Source organism: Panthera leo, chromosome B1 (assembly GCF_018350215.1).
Source record: "Panthera leo isolate Ple1 chromosome B1, P.leo_Ple1_pat1.1, whole genome shotgun sequence".
Taxonomy (NCBI): domain Eukaryota; kingdom Metazoa; phylum Chordata; class Mammalia; order Carnivora; family Felidae; genus Panthera; species Panthera leo.
This window is the reverse complement of record NC_056682.1, coordinates 62,366,428-62,386,048: the sequence shown is the minus strand read 5'-3', so window position 1 is coordinate 62,386,048 and position 19,621 is coordinate 62,366,428.

Genomic DNA, 19,621 nt, shown 5'->3' with positions numbered 1-19,621 from the left:
AGGTAATTTAACTGCTTGATTGACAACTGATTTCTCTCAGTTCTTTGAAGATTACGTGGTCTTCTGGTTTTGATAGTTGTTGAGGAGACAGATATCACTCTGCGTATCATTTCTCTGTACGTAATTTGCCTTTACCTCTGGTAGCTCTTAAGACCCTTTCCTTGTCTTTGGTGCTTTGAGGTTTGCCATGATGAGTGTAGGTATGGTTTTAACCGTGCCCGGCTTTCTGAATCTGAGCATTGCTGTCTTGACAATTTGGGAAACATCTGTGTCATTATCTTTTCATTATCACCTTTCTCCCATTGTTTCTCTTCTGTCTTTATTTTATCTTTCATGTCTTTTTAATCTGCATTTTGTTTATGTCACATTCTAAACAATTTCTTCAGATTTATCTTTGAGTTTACTAATTCTCCTTTTGCAACAGTGTAATCTGCTTTTAATACAAGAGCCAATTTAAATTTTTTCAGTTATACTTTTGTTTCTAAAAGTTCTTTTTTTTAAAGAAATCTTAAACTTCTTTCAGTTGTCTTTTTAAAAAAAATTAATGTTTATTTATTTTTGAGAGAAAGACAAAGTATAAGCGGGGAGGGACAGAGAGAGAGAGAGACAGAGAATCAGAAGCAGGCTCTAGGCTCTGAGCTGTCAGCACAAAGCCTGATCAGGGGCCTGAACACACAGACCACAGGATCACAACTTGAGCTGAAGTCAGACGCTTAACCAACTGAGCCACCCAGGTGCCCCTGTTTTTAAAAGTTCTGATTAGTTTTTTTCCAAAAATGCTTTTTTCCAGTTTCTGGGTTCTTGTTCTAGTTTTTAGTTTTATGCTTGTATATATTTTCAGTGTCTTCTTTTTATTTATTTAAACATAGTAGATACTATTATTTTATATTTGTACCTGATTATTCCAGTATAAGGAATGTCTGAAATCTGTCCCTTCAGTCTTTTGTTTCTGTTGCTTCATTAGATATTTTGTAATATTTTACTGTACACTCATGTGTTTTGAGAATTTATCTGTGGGAATTACTACTTTGGCTGAAATTGAGTTTTTCCTAAGAAGATTGTATTTATTTATACTAGGTATCTGAAAACACTTTTGGTTCAAGACCAATTTAAAATAAGTTTTCTAGGGTGCCTGTGTGGCTCAGTGGGTTAAGCATCCAACTCTTGATTTTGGCTCAGGTCATGATCTCAGGGTGGAGACTGAACCCTGAGTCAGCCTCCCCACTGGGCATGGATCCTTCTTGGGATTTTCTTTCTCTCATGCTCTGCCCCATTGGTGCTCTGTCTCCTTCTGTCTCAAAAATTAGATAAAATAAAATAATAAAATAAAACAAAACAAAACAAAATAAAATAATTTAAAAATAAATACATAAAATAAAATAAAATATGTTTTCAATTTGAGACTTTGAAAACCTGCTAGTAAATTCTGGCCACAAACCCAGGTGAGTCCTAATTTATTATTCTTAATTATCAGTATATTTTTTTCCTTTTACCCCAACAAACAAGATAGACATGTTTTTTGAGATATATTTCAGTCTTTAGTTTCATTTTTTTAAAGTTTTTATATCTATCTATTTATTTAAGTAATCTCTACACCCAATGTGGGGCTCAAACTCACAATCCTGAGATCTAGAGTTGCATGTTCTTCCAACTAAGCCAGTCAGGTGCCCCTGTCCTTAGTTTTATTTTGGATTTTCTTTACACTAAGGGCATAACTCTTTGCATTCTCCACTTTAGTTACGTGTTTCTGTTAGCTTTCCTGTCGAGGGAAATCTGTAGATTTTGTTTTCTTAGCCTCTCAACATGATGAAAGCTGACTGAAGAACTCCAAGTTTTGGTGAATGCCCTCAGGTTAGAAACCTTCTTTGGTGCTAGCTTACCTCCCAGATTCCCTCTATTACCTCATTTTAGTCCTCTTACACTCCCTTCCCTTTTGTAGGCATGACAATAAATTCAAACTATTTTAAAAATATTTACCACAAACAGCACTTAAGAAAGAAAGAAAGAAAGAAAGAAAGAAAGAAAGAAAGAAAGAAAAAAGCAAGAAAATAAAAGGCAAATGCTAGAGGCAAATATCTGTTTCAAAGAAGAATTTAACTACCCAGAGGAGAGAAATGATGAAGTATCAAAGGAAAATTTGGTTGTTACTATGAATATTTCTGTGAAATATCAAGTAGCAGTGTTCTGTAATCTGTCCTATTTCACAGTGGAGGATTATTCCTTATGCGTGGCATTGATCTGCTTTTGGTAGCATTGTTTTCTCCACCCACAGGACTCACATAGTTTGTCCATCAGTGCCCTATTATCTTGTGCCTGGAACACATCTCCCAGAGCCTACTAAGCCTGTGGTCCTTTCTCCCCTGTCAGTCCTGTACTGTTGGATCGACCAACGTAGAAAAAGGATGGGGGGGTGGGGTGGTGGTAGAATTGGAGATACTAATAGGGAGGAGAAAACAAGTCCCACGGAAGTTTTAAGCCTCTATACTAATTATTTAATCATAAAGTTCCTCCCTACCACCCCTCCTCCCTGACTCACTCCATATTCTCTTTGACCTGTAGTTACAAGGATTATCTCTTGTCCAAGTCTCAATCTGAGTTCATTTTAGCCGCTCTAATCCAACCAGAAAAACACGTGTTGTTTTTAAATTTTATTAAAAAAAATTTTTTTAAGTAGTCTCTATACCCAATGTGGGATTGACTCACGCCCCTGAGATCAAGAGTGAGATGCTCTACTGACTGAGACAGCCAGGCACCCCTCATATATGCTGTTTTTAAAAGCTAACACATTTTGTTTCTGTTTCCTTATGATGTCTTATAATTTTTATAGTTGCACAGATCTATGCTGCAACAGGAAATGAACAGAGTTATTTGTACTGATTGATATTCCCTGCCTACTTCCTTCCTATTTTTAGTTTTACTTATACAGGATGCATAATGTTTAATAAATAAATGAGCCATATTTATTGTTAACAATTTCTAAAGATTTTAACTATCAATTTTAAGTCTTTTGCTGACAAGGTTTTCAGGAACTCCAATTCTCCATATGGCTGGAATTGGAAGCCCCCACTAAGTTTTTCTCACAATAATAAGATCGATCACTTCAAAGAAGTGACTTCCTCAAATGCAGTTTTGATGAACACCATGGCACAGTTATAAGGAACCTAGCAGTTGCCAAATAACAGACATTATTCCTGAAAACACTGACTCAGAGAATTTAACCTGGTAGATAGTTGGCAATTCATTAGGACTTAGAAAAGCCTTCGATAAATCTAGTCCTATGGGAGCCTCACTATATTTCTGAAGTTCCCTTCCCATCGGAAACAAAAATACTCTGAAACCAGTTGTGAGCCCAAAGGATGCAGAACAGTCTAATGGCAAACAGTAGGATAAGAAGCAGCGATTTGTCCCCCACTGGGTGTTTTTGGGCATAGTCTCACACGGGAAAGTTGAAATTAGTTTGCCTTGATTTCTCCATTTGTAACAGAGACTTGTTACAAGAAGCAAGCAAAAGAATAGATAAAAAAGCTCTTTTGAAAGAAAAAAAGTGCTTCCAATATATGAAATAACACCAAACTCGTAAGAAATATTAACAGGGTCTCTTAAGACTATTTTTTCCCCCTTGGTTTTATTGACCTTGTGACTCTTTAAACCAGTGCAGCTGCCTGAGGAATTCAAATAGCGTTAGGGTGACTTTGGACACTCACCCAGGGCATCAACCCCTCATCAGTGGCCTGACGAGCTTCAAATCATCCTTGCTGTTCTAGTGCCCTTCCTGGTCAACTGGGAGCGTTAGGCCAAATAAGTTTTAAGAGTTAATTTTCAAAAGTGGTAAGAACAAAGTAATGATTACTATTTATTCTACAAACAGAATAATTTCATTTTAATGTCCTTTGTTCTCGATTCCTTTCTCATGATCATCCAAGATGCTTCTCGAACAAGCACAATATAATAAGAACATTTCCAGGGCACTTCCCAGAAGGTGCTCTAATATTACAACTGTCACTCAAAGATGCTAGATTTTGGTTAAAAAGGAGTTCCCAGAAAAACTGTGGTTTGCACAGCAAAAACATTCAACTTGCCAATAGTCTTGTTTTTATTTAGTTACTGTGTACACAGATATAGAAAGAGGTAGAAAGAACATGGTGCTGAGGAAGGGGATGCCTTCCCAATAGTGAGGAAATTGCCAATAATTCACAAAGGTGGAGCCTTAAAAAGTTGAAAAGGTCACTTTCCCAGCTGTGACAACAGTAAGCATTTGTTTTATACAAAAGTTATGCTCAGTGTTATCTGTTATATATTATCTGTATAAATCATTTTGACCCATGTTACTTCTTAAATAAAATTATCTACTTTACAGTTGCTTCCTATTCCTATGTCATCAATATTTATTGCTTTTTCTTAAGTTAAAGCTCTAGTGTAGTTTTAACATACTATTTTTGAAACTACAATTTTTACTTGCAACGTTCTGATGTCGTATGTGAATTATAAGGGAAAGTCAAAAGTTTTATGAAGCCAGAGTTTAGGAATAGGAGAATTCAATTCTTCTGTGGATAAAATAGAAATAGAAGCTTTCCAAAGCTTCTATAGTTATTGGTAAGGTATTAAAATATTAATTCAGTTATGAGTTCATTTTAAATTCATAAAAGTAAGCATGATGCAAATTTAACAGTTAAAAAGGCTTAAGAATTATTATGTCTGATAACAGTGACTTACTGTGAAATACAGCATCCCTATCATATGATGGTGTCTATACAGAGGTCTTTATTAATTTAGAAAAGTTTATGATTTTTTTTTTTTGCGGTCAAATAATTCTTTTTAAAAAGAATGCCTGATATGCAGACTTGATTATCTTAACACCAAGAGTGGAACTGGAAAAGAAGAAAACCGAAGGGTAGCTATTCTATAGTACTCATTTTCTCCGGATGTGAGTCTGTAAATTGTTTCTAATACCTCATAAATGAAAATGAAACATATGTCACAAAGGACACTTGACCACAATAGTGTACAATAAAGGCAAATCAAAAAACACATTTTTCTTTCTCGAAGTAGCAAGGTATGGCCAAAATTGCTTCTTTTAGAAAAGACTAATAGAAATGGAGTATTCTCTTCAAATGTTGTAAGATTAAAAACTCTCAAGTGATATTCTGTTATCCATACCATTTGTCTACTGCTCCTAATTCTTCATTTTCTCTTTGTATGTCAGGCGAGCTGTTCCCTTGAACTTGACTGTGAATAGTATTCCTCCTGCATAGAATTCTAACCGCGTGCCACATTCTCGAGCAATGCTCTGACATTTTTGGAAGTGCTTTCTGATCCATCAAGACTTTGAGTAGGTTTAATGAGGGTTATTGGTTAAATACTCATTTTTATGTTTGTTTCTTATCTGTCTACGACAGATCATTCACAACATGTTATTCATTAGACCGCAAGTGAAAATCATGTGACTTCTGGCATGATTAATTTTAGTCTACATGCTATGTCTTTTAAAGAGTATAAATCAAGTGGTATGCTTCAAATAATTCCTTTGATTTTTTTTCTTTCTCATCTTTTTATACCTTAGGCTTCCTTTCAAGCATGCTATGAATAGGTGAAAAATGGGGCCAAGTATTAATAACATAATAAAGTCATACTATTGATAATTAAGTAATACTATTATTATTATAGTTCTTTGTTTCCGTTGTGTTCTCAAATCTTCTGCCTTTTGTAAGTAGTTTCTGTCACAAAGTTTAAAAAAAAGTACCTGTGTCTATGAATGTAGATATATGTGTCTGAGAAAGAAATGAAGAGAATACTAGTACGATTTAAAAACCTGTTCTCCGATCTAGATCAGTGAGACATCTTTATAAAAAATGAGAAGAAAAATGAGATAAAAAATGAGAAGAAAAAAATGCATTACAGTGTCTTGTTGGGGCCATTATTTATCTGTTGAAAATGAGGAATTATTTGGATCATAGAATCTGTCTGATCCTTTTGCATCTTCCTTTGCCCAAGAATTTATTCAGTTTCCGTTGTTCTTAGCACAACTTGCACGTGCAACTCGAGATTACTCTCCCTGATGAAAATCACCAGAAGAGAGAAATCTGGAGTACTGATTATGTACTACTATCCAAACCTAAATCTAACAAAGGGGATTGCTTCTGTTGGTTTTATTTGCTCCAGGTCAGTTTGTGGGGGCGGGCCAAATAGAAATGAAATATTTATTGCTGATGAAAATAAAGCGTTTATCTGAAAAAAAAAAAAAAGAGGCAAATGGAAGACCTAACAGAGGCATTATATATCAAATAGCTGCACTATCAGACCATGTTACACTGCCCCATGCTGCGGTCAGCAAGAAGATAAGGTCCCCGCCGTCTGTTCTCTGGAGGTCCTGAGTTTAAATCTCAATGGGAGATGGCTGCAGAATGCCAGGGCACACGGAAAGTACTTTGTAAATGTTGCTTTCTTTATGCCGAAGCAATAATGATTCTTACATACATTTGTTTATAAAAAGGATAACATCCCACCCATACACTAATTTTAAACAATAGCAAGTCGAGATCCATTTTAGCTTAGCTTATATGTTTCAATCTCAGCTAACACTCTTTGGGACGTACTATATACATAGAAGAAAAGGTGTCAATGATTATACCTGCACTGTTTAGTTTGTCTAACCGTTAATGCTTTTGGATTCCAATGTTGTTTAAATTCCAGTTGGAGGATGCAATTTTAAAGTATTTAAAAGAGCCATCGGGGCGCCTGGGTGGCTCAGTCGGTTGAGCGTCCGGCTTCAGCTCAGGTCATGATCTCGCAGCTCGTGAGTTCGAGCCCCGCGTCGGGCTCTGTGCAGACAGCCCAGAGCCTGGAGCCTGTTTCAGATTCTGTGTCTCCCTCTTCTCTCTGTCCCAACCCACTCGCATTCTGTCTCTGTCTCTCTCAAAAATAAATAAACATTAAAAAAAAAAATTAAAAAAAAAAAAAATAAAAAAAAAATAAAAGAGCCATCAAGTGAAACCCTGCAGTTCTTCCTAGTGGATGGCAATGTAGTAAGTGAAGAGTTCGCAATTAGGTTGAGGTTGCTTGAGTTATTAACACAGAACGAAACAAACTTACTCTTAAATGTGTGTTTGTGTATTTGGAAATAACCTGACAAATGTTGGCATCTGGTGCTTAGACTGGATTGTAATATAGGTGCAGGTAACTTGCAGTGGTTGTTATAATACTCAAGAGGAGAGGGCTCATATGTCTCTCTCCGGGGTTTCTGCATTATGTCCATTTCAATTTCCTATGTCTCCGAGTCTCCTGTTTATATTTCCTGGTCTCAGCATTTATGTCTCAAATGATCTTCAATCCTGGAAGCTTTTACAGAAAATACAACATCTTTTTTTTTTTTCTCAAAATAAATGTCCTCAGAATGCAAAAGCGTCTTCTCCACTTCCTCTCCTTTCACTGCTCACTCCACCCATGTATGTCTTTCTCTCTCACCTCCGTGCTACTAGTAGTCATTTCATAATGAATAATAGCATTATGTGTAAGGAATCACAGTGGGTCTCTTAAAGGAAGGATTTCTTGTCTGTACAATCCAACACATAATTCAGCGCCCTACATAAGGACTCTAAAGGAAAATTTTGATCTTTCCTTTCTTCTGGACACTGTAGCCAAAACAACCTTGATAGTTCCATAGTATGTTACTCTTTGGTCAAAGCCTTCCTTCCTCATTCCTTACAAACGTGGACATTCAAAGCCCTCCACAATCTGGCTTCCCCCGTCTCTTCCAGGCTTGTTTCTAACTGCATGCACTACACTCCTGCCAACCACGCATCATTACCGTAACAAGTCATGCCTTTTCCTGCCTTTGTGTTGTTGTTCAAATTTGTTCTTCCTAGAACATTCTTGGGACCTTTCTAACAGTTCTGTTAATTGATTTTTCAAGGTGTAGGCAAACACCACTTCATTCATGATCTTCCAGCTACCACCAGTGAGAAATAACTTCTCCCTTCTCAGTATTTTCTAACTGTTTTTTTTTTTTTAATTTTCTTATTTAAAGCACTTTTTTTAATGCTTATTTATTTTTAGAGAGACAGAGAGCACGTGAGTTGGGGAAGCACACCTCCGGAGAGAGGGAGAGTGAGAATCTGAAGCAGACTCCACCCGAAGTGCAGAGCTGGACCTGGGACCTGAGCGCACAACCATGAGATCATAACCTGAGCTGAAATCAAGAGTCGGACGCTTAACGGACGAAGCCAGCAGGCGCCCTTGCAACTATTTTTTAGCAATTACTTTATTTTCAGTGATGTTAAACCATAATAACCAATTGCATAAGGCAAGAGTTACGTCATTCATCTTGGCAAATGCTTTCTCCATGTGATATTGCGTACTCCTTGATAGAAAGTACTTGATAATTATTGAACCGCATTTGCTACAGATCAAATAGGTGTTGCTTGTGAAAACCGAATGCTAAAGGTATGTAGAGCAGTTCTGGTTCTCTTGTCTTGGTTTTCATTCACACGTTCATCTAACAAATATTTATCGAACACCTGCCTGACACTTTGTAAAGCACTGTAGGTATAAGAATTGACAAAACAGTCTTGGTTCCTGCTGTCACAGACCACCACTCTCTGGACTTACCGGTTTTATGGGATTTCAATTTCTTTATCTGCAAAATGAAAGGCTTAGGTTATGCAATCTCAGAAGCTTCTTCCAATTTTAAAATTATGAAGACTCCTAAGCAAAACACACTTTGCAAGAATATCCTTATTAAGAAGACACGAACTAACTTATTATGCATTCTATGTATATATTTATAAATAAAACACACACACACACACATGTTTTCTTTATAATATGTCACAAAAATATGATTGTCATAAACAATTGAATATGGGGGGTAGAAAATGAATTGTCACTTGTTAATTAGGTATGGTAGTCAAAGAAGTTATCAGATATAACCTCCATCTTTTTATTTAGTTTTTATTTATTTATTTTTTAATGTTTATTTATTTTTGAGAGCGAGAGAGAGAAAGACAGAGAGCACATACATGCTCGAGTAAGCAGGGGAAGAGCAGGGAGAAAGGGGGACAGGATCCAAGGTAGGCGCTGAGCTGACAGCAGAGAGCAGATGCGGGGCTCGAACTCATGAAGCGTGAGATCATGATCTAAGCCAAAGTCAGGAACTCAACCTACTGAGCCACCCAGGCACCCCTATACTCCATATTTTTTAGATTTTGGATGAAAATATTGTTCTTCCTCCTTATAAGAATCAAAAATTAGGATGATATTAGAAGATATGGGAATTTGTATATTGTATATACTTTTTGTCAGATGGAGGTAATCTTTCTACATAACAACTTCATCATTATATTAAAATTCCCCTTTACTAATATGTATTTTACAAGTAACACTTGGAATGTTTCCAGTAGAAAATATGGTGATGTTCTTGGTATAATGGGGTCTGGTTGAATTAGTTCTTACATTACTTATTTTAAGTAGAAATTATGTATGTTATCGAGTCTGCAATCTGAGGAAACTTTGTAAATTTTCTTCAGACACTCGTTTACAGTAGACTGTCTCCCATGAACCCTTGAACATGGCTAGAAATAGCCCTGCAGCTATGAGATTTTCTTTCACCAGTTAAATGTTGTATAATATAATGACAGTTAATCCTTTTAAATCCTTCAAAGCATTTTAAAATAAAAAGGCACAGTATATTTCCAGCTATGTACTAATGCTGATTATCCCTGTTGTTTAAAAACCTTTAGAAAACTCCAGTATATGAAAAATGAATAAAAATATTCCGTATTCTTTGAGCAAAGAAAGATGCAGAGCTAAGGTCCAGAAATGTGATATCCTGATTGTTTGATTGAAGGCTGTCTTTTCAGATATCTTATATGTGCTTTCGGTTGGAGAATCTGGATCTAGCACATTCTCAATGAAAGTGGGGTAAAGAGGGTAGAATTGAAAAGTAGAAAGGGTAAAGTGGAAGAACTGCTTAAAATCAAAATAATACCAACATAATAATTACACTGTTATCACTTAAATAGAACCTTTATTCTATTCTGAGAAATTATCAGACTGAGTTTATGAAGTGAATACATGTTTACACAGATGTGAAACTGCTGTCTAGGCTCATTATCCCATCATGATTCAGTTAAGTCATACTCTCAAAGGAGAGTGATTTGTTATATTTGTGAACAGGTGGCAGCTTCATCTACTCAGCGACCAATTATGTAAAGCAGCATGAAAAGAGCCAGGGTGCCAAGGCTGGCAGAGAGAGAGAAAGAGAGAGAGAGAGGGAGAGAAAATCTGTCACATGTTACAAAAACAATAATCATTTGATTTTTGAATGAGGAATTTTTTTCTTAAGTGAAATAACTCCCTATGTAAATGTCTATCATTGTAACATCCATCTGAGTATCTAGTAGTGATTCTATTAGTGCAGGTAAGAAGAATGAAACTTACCACCATTATATTTCAATGGTATTTTGCTCTAGGATAGGCTGCTGGAACTCATTTCCAAGAGAACTGACCCTTAAAAGACAGACTATCTGTTAAAATTTGAAAAATACTGACAGATCAGTTTGCAATTACAAGAATCCTGGCTGCAGGGTTAAAACATTGCCTATCAGAGCTATTGTTCACACGCAAATGTATCTATTAAGTACAGATTTTCTTATTGAATTAACTAGTCATCTCCTGAAAATGTGTAAAGAGGGTCCCTAGAGAAATGGGGGACAAGTTTGGTTAATTTTGAAGAAAGTCAAATGATCAGAGAAGTTTCTGGAGACTGAAAGTTTCTAGAAACCAGGAACAGCATGAATGAATGGGACCCTGAGAGGGTGAGCTGACTGGGGAAAGACACAGAGCCAGCTCTTTATCAGTCGCCAATGACTAGAACTACCCACAATTTACAAACTGCCTTTCTCCAATACTTCTTGGTGAAAGCCTTTTATACTAAAGCTTGTGAGTTTGGGTGGGTGATTAATTTATCTGATGACTTAATGAAAATACCCACAAGCCCAAAGATGAGTTGAAGAAAAGTTATTATTCCTTAAGCCTGGAAATGACTTAGGTGATGATTAACAAGTGAAAAATGTAAAGGTGTTTAGACTATTGAACTTTAACCCTACTTTTCATTTTTTATATGGTAAAGCTTGCCTTCAGAAAGTGAAAACTAATAATCAAAGCCACTGTATTTGTTGTGAGCATTGGGAAAATAATGAAGTCTCTTTGCTTCAAAATAAATATTTTCTTTTCAAAAATGCTTGAGATTCAAATTCTCTGCTAAATATATTGATTTAGTAGAATCAGCATCACTAGATTTGGGCCAGTCAGACACAAGCATGTAGGATATTTAAAATTTATTGGGAACCATTCTAACTGAACTCATCTTGGCTTTACCTTGTTGCTGTATGTCATAATGGATTTCTTAGGTTTGGGAAAAATTGAGTTTCTAATGAAAACTTCCTTGAGAAATGATGATTTCAAGTCTCTGATGGCATGTGGTTTCTTTTGGCATTTGGGGATGATACAGTTAAAAATGGGAATAAGTATTCAGTTGTGCCTATCTGAATACGTAAGTTGCCTGAGAGGTCTTCAGTGGAATCTGCCTTAACTGAATGTTTTGTATAACACTTGATGTTGAATAGTTCATTAATGTCTTATGTAAATTTAGGCTTAAGCTAATAAGCAGTCAGTAAAAGTTCCTTTACTGTATAGATGTTTACACATAATTTAGTGTATAGGCTACATTCATGTTTAATTTTAATGAATCAAAATTTCTATCTGTATTTAGTTTAGATTTAGATAAATTTTTCTAACTTCCATTATCTTACATTTGTGTCTGCTTTTCTAAGGAGCTTACTTGAGTCTTTGGGTTTAGCTATTTCTGCCTGATTTGGGATAAAGATCTGTTAGAGATATAGGAAAAGAGAAATGTACAACATTGAGAATTTCTATGGGAATGGAATATTCCTCACTTTTATAAATCAGATTAGTCAGATATGAATTATTAAAATAGTCCTTTTAATCTGTCTGCAAGGTTAGTTGGAGAGAAAATCAAGCTGTAAATCTTTGGGGTTTTCAGTACCTCTTAATTCAGGATTATTTGTGAATTTGTAAATTTTTGACTAGATTTAAATAAAATCAGGCAATTCTGATCCCTCTGGCACACATAATAATCCTTTCATGTTTCATTACCGACCCCCAAGTTTCATCCTGTTTTTTAAGGATAAAACTTCACTCTGGTTTTATCCCATCACTGCTGGTCTATATAATTTGCTTCCATTTTTTTTTCAAGTCTCTTTATCTTTCCATTAAGTTCCATTTCAAATAATTAAATTTTAGTTACTTATATTTGCCAGTCTCCAATCTACCAGTTTATTAATTTGTGACCATTCATTTGAAGTCTATCCATGGTAGAAAACTATTCTAAAGATCATTCTTTTTTTTTTTAACATTTATTTATTTTGGAGAGAGAGAAAGAAAGAGAGAAAGGAGTGTGAGCAGCAGAGGGGCAGAGAGAGATGGAGACACAGAATCCAAAGCAGGTTCCAGGCTCTTAGCTGTCAGGACAGAGCTCGATGCGTGGTTCCAACTGTCTGGTGGGGAGGTCATGACCTGAGCCGAAATCAGATGCTTAGCCGACTGAGGCACCCAGGTGCCCGGAAAACTATTCTAAATGTGGGGGGGGAAAGTAACAAATACCTGTCAGAAATACTTTGTGTCTGTAACAGCAGAGCAAAAGACTCATGCTCCTGTAGAGTATTATTTAAAGTGATTGTGAGTGGTAAAGTATTTTTTCCAAGTATTTTAAGAGTCTATAAACTAACTTTTCTTTTGCACATTCATGTGTGGGAATGAGCAGAGTGTATAAAGGGAAAAGGAGAAGGGGAAACCTTATAGGTGCAAATATCTTTCCTGAATCTGTCTGATCCACTGAACTGGTTTAATGTCTCCGGAACTATAGCCAAGGCCCGTACAGTTTGGCTGAGGTTTCTAGTTGGATCTCCTTTTTTTGTATAAATACAGAAAATGGTAACCAGCATATATTAATAAATGAAAGATTTTACTATGCCTTGCACACACTTTCAGGATTGATAAGGCAGTATTTCATATGTTAATGTTGTTTATCTCAAGTAAAATTTACATATACACAAGTGACATTTTCCTATCATTCCCTAAATGAAAAGGATTTCTTTCTTAATATCGTGATTCCTTTTCCCTATAAGAATTAATTGCATGGACAGCCTGTGAGAAACTTTGTTACTTATTACACATGAGTGGAATTTAAAAGGACATAAACGACAGGATTTTATATAAAGAATAAAAGACAATTTCCACATGGGAAAACAACAATTTGAGAAATCCCAGTTATCAGAGAACCTGTAATCTAATCAGCCATCAATGTCTATAAATTCAGTAACTAAATCTATCTAGAAAGCAGGTAGTATTTAAAATAACATTATCTTGTGTTGAAAGATTATGTTAAAATAACATTCTTGATGGCACCCAGGATCTTTCAGCACATGGTGATCTCATAAAGATGTGGACTGTACTCATTTTCTTATTCAGCCTCATCTGTAAGCTGCCTTCTGAGCAGATCAGGGTAACTGAGCTCCCTTATCAGTTCATTTCTCATGATTATTTCTCTCTATAGATTCAGGAAAGCGCATATTCCCAATGTTTTACTTTCCACAATTTATTCCTAACCTCCTCTCCAACTTTCCATTTTTCTTTTCCAAAGCAGCAAAAATCTCTAGTATTGAGATATGTATATACATATGTGTGTGATCTCACACACACACACACACACACACACCCCACTCTAAAATTTTTCTACTCAATGTTTTTTGTGTGTATATATCTCTTGCTCATTTTTTCAATGGATGTCTAAAACTTTCATGAAAGACAAAAGCTGATTTAAGAACTTATTATTTACTGCACACTAGAATTCATCTTATAATGAAAGTCACTTTCAGTTCATTTAAATGAGACAATTCCTTTAGTCACTCTGGAGAGGATATACTATCATGGGATGGCAGCCAGTTGATTCTGCCAGAGAATTCTATTTCCACAGTCATTGGAAATTTCTCACATAGAGATAGTAATATCCCTGGTGAGGACAGTGATGACCCTGCTTAAAAAAATGCTATCAATGATTGGTCAGATTTGGAATATATCAAGCTGTTTACAAATCGTTCTACTAATATATCTTCCATGACTATAATTGGGAAGGAAGTTACGCAGGCTAATAGAAGTTTCCAGGATTTCCCTGTTCTCTTTGTTTGGCATTTACCTCCATATTTATTTTTCTTAATTTACTCTGACACCTGCTTAGGTTTCTTTTTAAGCTTATTTTTAAGTCCTGTTAAAAATATTAGGTTGTTATATTTGCTTCTAATTCCCATTTTTCAATTCTCTATATCAAAATTAAACAAATTATACTTCACTATATTTGTGAAGTTCTTTTATATTCCATTATCAACCTGGGAATCATCCTCATACTGTCTTCTGTAGTTTAAGATGATTATACCCCTTAATTTATACACTCTGCCCTCCTTTAGTCCCAAATAACTAGAATTTTTTCTTAAATTGTTCACAAAATAATTACCCTTTATTATTATCACATTAATAACAATAATTTATATTTCTGGAATACTTAATAGGTATAATGCTAAATGCTTTGCATTACTTCAGTCAGTCTTAGAAGCAACTGTCTCATGTGAGTACCATTTTAAAGATGGGGAAATTGAGGCACACAGCATAATTAATCCACCCCACATTTTCAGTTATTCTCCAGTTTACCTATTCGTTGGCTCGACTCATGCCAAAGCTCTCTTTTAAACAATGACCCTTAACCTCTGCAGCTGTCTGGAGCACCTTTTCCTTTACTGGCTCCCCTCTATCTTTTTCCTGCACTGGCTTTTCCTGACATGATTCTGTAGTCAGGCTAATGTCCTTCCCAATCACCTTTCCATTCAAATTGCGAGTTCTTTTCACCTCATAAATCCCTAAGTATTATCTGGGAGTCAGCAGTAAATCTGGGCCCTGTATACAGGTGAGCTCTTAGATGCCATGATATCCAGGAGCTGGGAAATTCATCCTCATGAGTGTTTCTGTCAGTAGAGGGCAGGAAAGCATGCTCCTTCTGTCATGTGGATTAGCGATGATTGTAACTGCTTAGACTTCTTGCTGGAACGCATAGCCAAAAGAATAACTTTCATCTTCTTGGTAAACCAGACTTTTCTTCCACTGGAAATGTTTGTTATATATAAGTCTTCTCTGTTGTTTGTTAAAGGGTGGGAATGGGGGGGGGGTGGCAGGGAGGAAGTACATTCACTCTGTTGTCTTTCCCTTCCTTCAAACCTGGTGTGAAATTCCACTGGGCGTACTTTCCAAAATTTGGCCTGAGTAGCACGCACAATGATACATAGTGTATACAGGAAGCAAAATTCAACAGAGTACCTTTGGCTACCACCCATGCTTATACAAAAGAGGAAATGGGCCATTATCCTACTCTCTACTTGCTGAACTTTGGCTACCATTGCTGTGAGGACAATATTTATTCTCATCTCACTTCATTGAAACTATTGTATTGTTTTCAAGGCACAGTATGAGGCATGAGGAATAAAACCCAAGCAAAATAAAACCTTACCTGCCACATCAGCCAAACAGCTGATAAGTCGAAGAGAAAAGAACTTTACAAAATTAGGTATACTTAAACATTGTATTTGGATATAAGGTTGCTTATAACATGGGAGTTGAGAAACCACTAAGATTTAGTTCCCTGCGGGCATTTAAACCTTCTCAAATTGTAGAATTCATAAGTGGGAAGGACATCAGGAGTTGTCTGGCTTGTAGACAATTTATCAATTTTATGATGTTCAGAATACAAATGTACAGAAATTCAGAATCAAAGAGAATAAATCCATTGCCCAGTGTTAGTTACTAGACAGTTAGGGACAGAATCGAGTTGTGGATGAGGACTTCTGGATTTTCTGAGTAACATCCTTCACATGTACTACACGCTTAAATACTGCTCATCAGGTAGGTGATGTAAAGTCTGAGTAGCTATGGATTTGATTTATAGTCAACGTTTGCTTATCCACATTTAACATATCCTATTTGTAAATTTTCTGCTACAAAAATGTAATCTTCTGCTAGTTTTCCTCATGCTGCGTCCAACTTTATTTATACTGATATTATTTCATTGTAACTAAATACTGCCATTATGCTCCTTCTGCAGAAACACAAAGGGATTTTTTTCTGTTTGGAGGAAATTGGGGAAGCCTTCACAAAAAGGCTTTTAGCTCAGGATTCAAGAAGAGAGGAAGTTTGCTAGGATGAGAAAGAAGGAAGCATTGACTGAGTCAGTAGTTTGTGTGCTTAGCCCGGAGGACAATGCCTGGCCCTGTTGTAGGTGTTAATTGGAAAAAGGCAGGGTTGTAAAAACTTACCTTACAGGAGGGAGGGAGAAAGTTAGGCAAGAAGGAGGGGAGATAGATAGACATAGATGAGGGGGAGACAGAGAGAAAAGGAGGGGAAGACAGCGAAGAGGAGGAAAAGAAAAAGAAGAAGGAAGAGGGGAGGGGGAAGGAGGAAGAGGAGGGTGAGGAAGAAAGGGAGAGAGAAATTAAATAATTTGTTACAATTACTCAGTGAGAAATATACTTCATTTGTTAGAGTATTTCTGCATTAGGAAACATTTAATGGGTCACTTAAGTAAAACATGATAGGCTCCTTGAGGCTAGAAGGAACCGGCATAATAATATAGTATTAAAAGTACGTGTAATTACACTGCATTAAAAAAAGGAGAAAAAAATAGTATAAGCAAAACAGAACCTTAGAGGCATCTGATTTTTAATTTATGTGACAGAATCAGTGCTAGAAATAAACAATGACATAAAAAATAGTATTTGAGAGACATCTCAGCTCTGTTTATTAATACAGTATTATAACATTGTCATCTAATATTGTCATCAAATCAATGTTATTTAAATTCTCATTTAGCCAAAAAGACAATCATTGTAAGTCACAAATGTAGCTCACATCTAGGATTAGAACGCAGAAACTCTTGTTCACATACTTAACTGCTCATTTTGTTGAGTCAGATCTATAGCATCTCACTTCATGGGGGTCTATGAATAGCAAACAATTATTTTTATGGGTTTGTACAATATGAGAAAGAACTTTTGAGATCCATCAGAATGGATCTGATAGAAGCTTTTTATAGAAGCTTCTGATAGAAGCTTTTTAAATTTAAAACAGTGTGATCCTGTACTTTTCTTATAGAGAAATAACTTACTCTATAAACCTTAATTTATTTATCCATAAAATGGAGATTATAAACTTATAAGTTTCTTTTTTTGAGGATTAAATCAAAATAGATATAGAAAGCATCTAACACAATGCCTGGTATACATAGGATGTGCTCAAGTGTAAATTCCCTTTCCTCTTGTCTGTATCATCTAAGAACTGACATTTGCTTTTTATCCCCAGGGAGAAAAAAAAAATAATTCAAAAGACAGGAAACTGAGTTATCTAGTAAATTTGGGCTAGAGTAATATAATATTTAAGATAATTTGACTTTTTACCTAGTGCTAGAAAAATCACTGCTTGATAAGCAATTAACTTGGTGCTTAATAAATCCTTAGATTATTTCTATGGACAATTTTGAAATCGTCAGACAAGACTACAAGATGTAGTCTTGTTTATGAATGAGACATCTTGTCCTTGCATTAATGTATCTAATCAGCGTAAGCGACTAGAAAGGGGAGCAAAAAGAAATACAAGTAAAAAGACAAAGTATATGATAATCCAATGCCCTATCTTACCTCCCTTTCTAAATAAAAAAAAAAAATTCTAAATATATAGACCTATGTTGGCTTATTGCTCATTCTTTGTAACATCTTGATCATGAAGCACTAAAAATAGATTCAAGTCCTATTTATGTAGTTTCCCTATCAAATAGACATTTCAATCAATCAATCAATCAATCAATACAAATATTTCACAAAATTTTGACTCCTCTCCTATCTCTATTTCTCAAAAGAACAAAAACAGAAAAAGAGAAGCTAACTCTGCTAATATTTCCCTAAGCTTTATTTTATTTCTATTGATTCAACTTAGATGAATTAAATGGATCATCAGTAGGTTAATGTCTCACAAGGACACCCTAGATCTCTGAATACTCTCCCATCACTGTTAAAAAAAAAAAAAAAACATCCTCATGGAAGGTGACGTTTTAGCTGTCTTGAGGTGTTTTTATTCTAAATTCAATTATCTCTAAGACAGAAAGAGGGTATTAAATTTCTCACTATAGTAGACCGTATAATGCTAGATGTTTTGTTGATAATGTAGAGCTTCTGGTTTTAAGAATAACTAAACTCAAAATATGGCTGTCCATTAGATGAAGTTTCCTTGTAACACTCAAATCTCTCTTTTTATTTAAGTACAAGTTTATAATTAAAAATAAATTGTAGTAACAATATTCATACTGAAAATGCTATTAAATTAACACTTTTATCTATGTTATTTTTTTCAAATTTGACTGGTGATGGGTGAAATGATTTTTTTATATTATTTTAAGAAAGATTGATGAAACTTCATTTTAACTAACCAAGTAGGGAAACAAGAATCACAAAAAATATTACTATATTAATTTTTTTTTACATTTATTTATTTTTGAGAGACAGAGAGAGACAGAGCACAAGTGGGGGAGGGCAGAGAGAGAATGAGACACAGAATCCGAAGCAGGCTTCAGGCTCTGAGTTGTCAACAGAGCCCAACGTGGGGTTTGAACTCACAAACTGTGTGAGATCATGACCTGAGCCGAAGTCAGAAGCTTAACCAACTGAGCCACCCTGATGCCCCAAAATATTACTATATAAGAATGGAAGTTATTATTGAAAAGATATGTAGAACCCATAACTGAATTATCGTCCGATTTATCCAGTATTTTCAGAACTACTTAGATATACAAATACACCCTTCTCCATATCCCATATCCCATCCGCTTTGCTGTGAACCAGGATCGATAGACTTCTCAGTTAGAATAAAACAATTCACAGACTATCCCATTTTTTTTCTCACAGAAGCAGCATCCCTCTATTATGGGCAAACTCTTCTGGGCAATGTGGTCTGTGACATTAATAGTGTGCATGCTATCCTCCAGGATATTCTGTATCCTCAGAGCTCCCTTACCTACAGCTGCATTGCTCTGGATTGTGCAAAAAAACGGACAGTGCTATGGAAGGAGCAAAAGCAAAGCATAGGTGCCTTTTTTTTTTTTTTTGGTACTTGCTTCTCCCCTGCCCCCCAATACAATAAAATAAAAAAAAAATAAAAATGTTCTTCTTTAGAAAGTTAAAAACTTTGATGAATATACTTATAATTTGTTTCTGGCTTAGTGTTAATATTTAGCATTTCTAGGTCTTTATCCCACCTCTCCCTGGCCTTGAATGCCAAAGAAGCACTTATTCCTTAACTTCAACCTCAAGTTCTCACCTACTGAGAGGGTCCCCTCCTTTTGTGTATACTCGATTAGATTCTCTTCCTATGTACCTTCTGGCCTCTCGTTATTACCCTTACCACCACCTCCCCCCTTTTTTTGATTTACACTGTATTATAGTTAATTAAAATAGAAGGA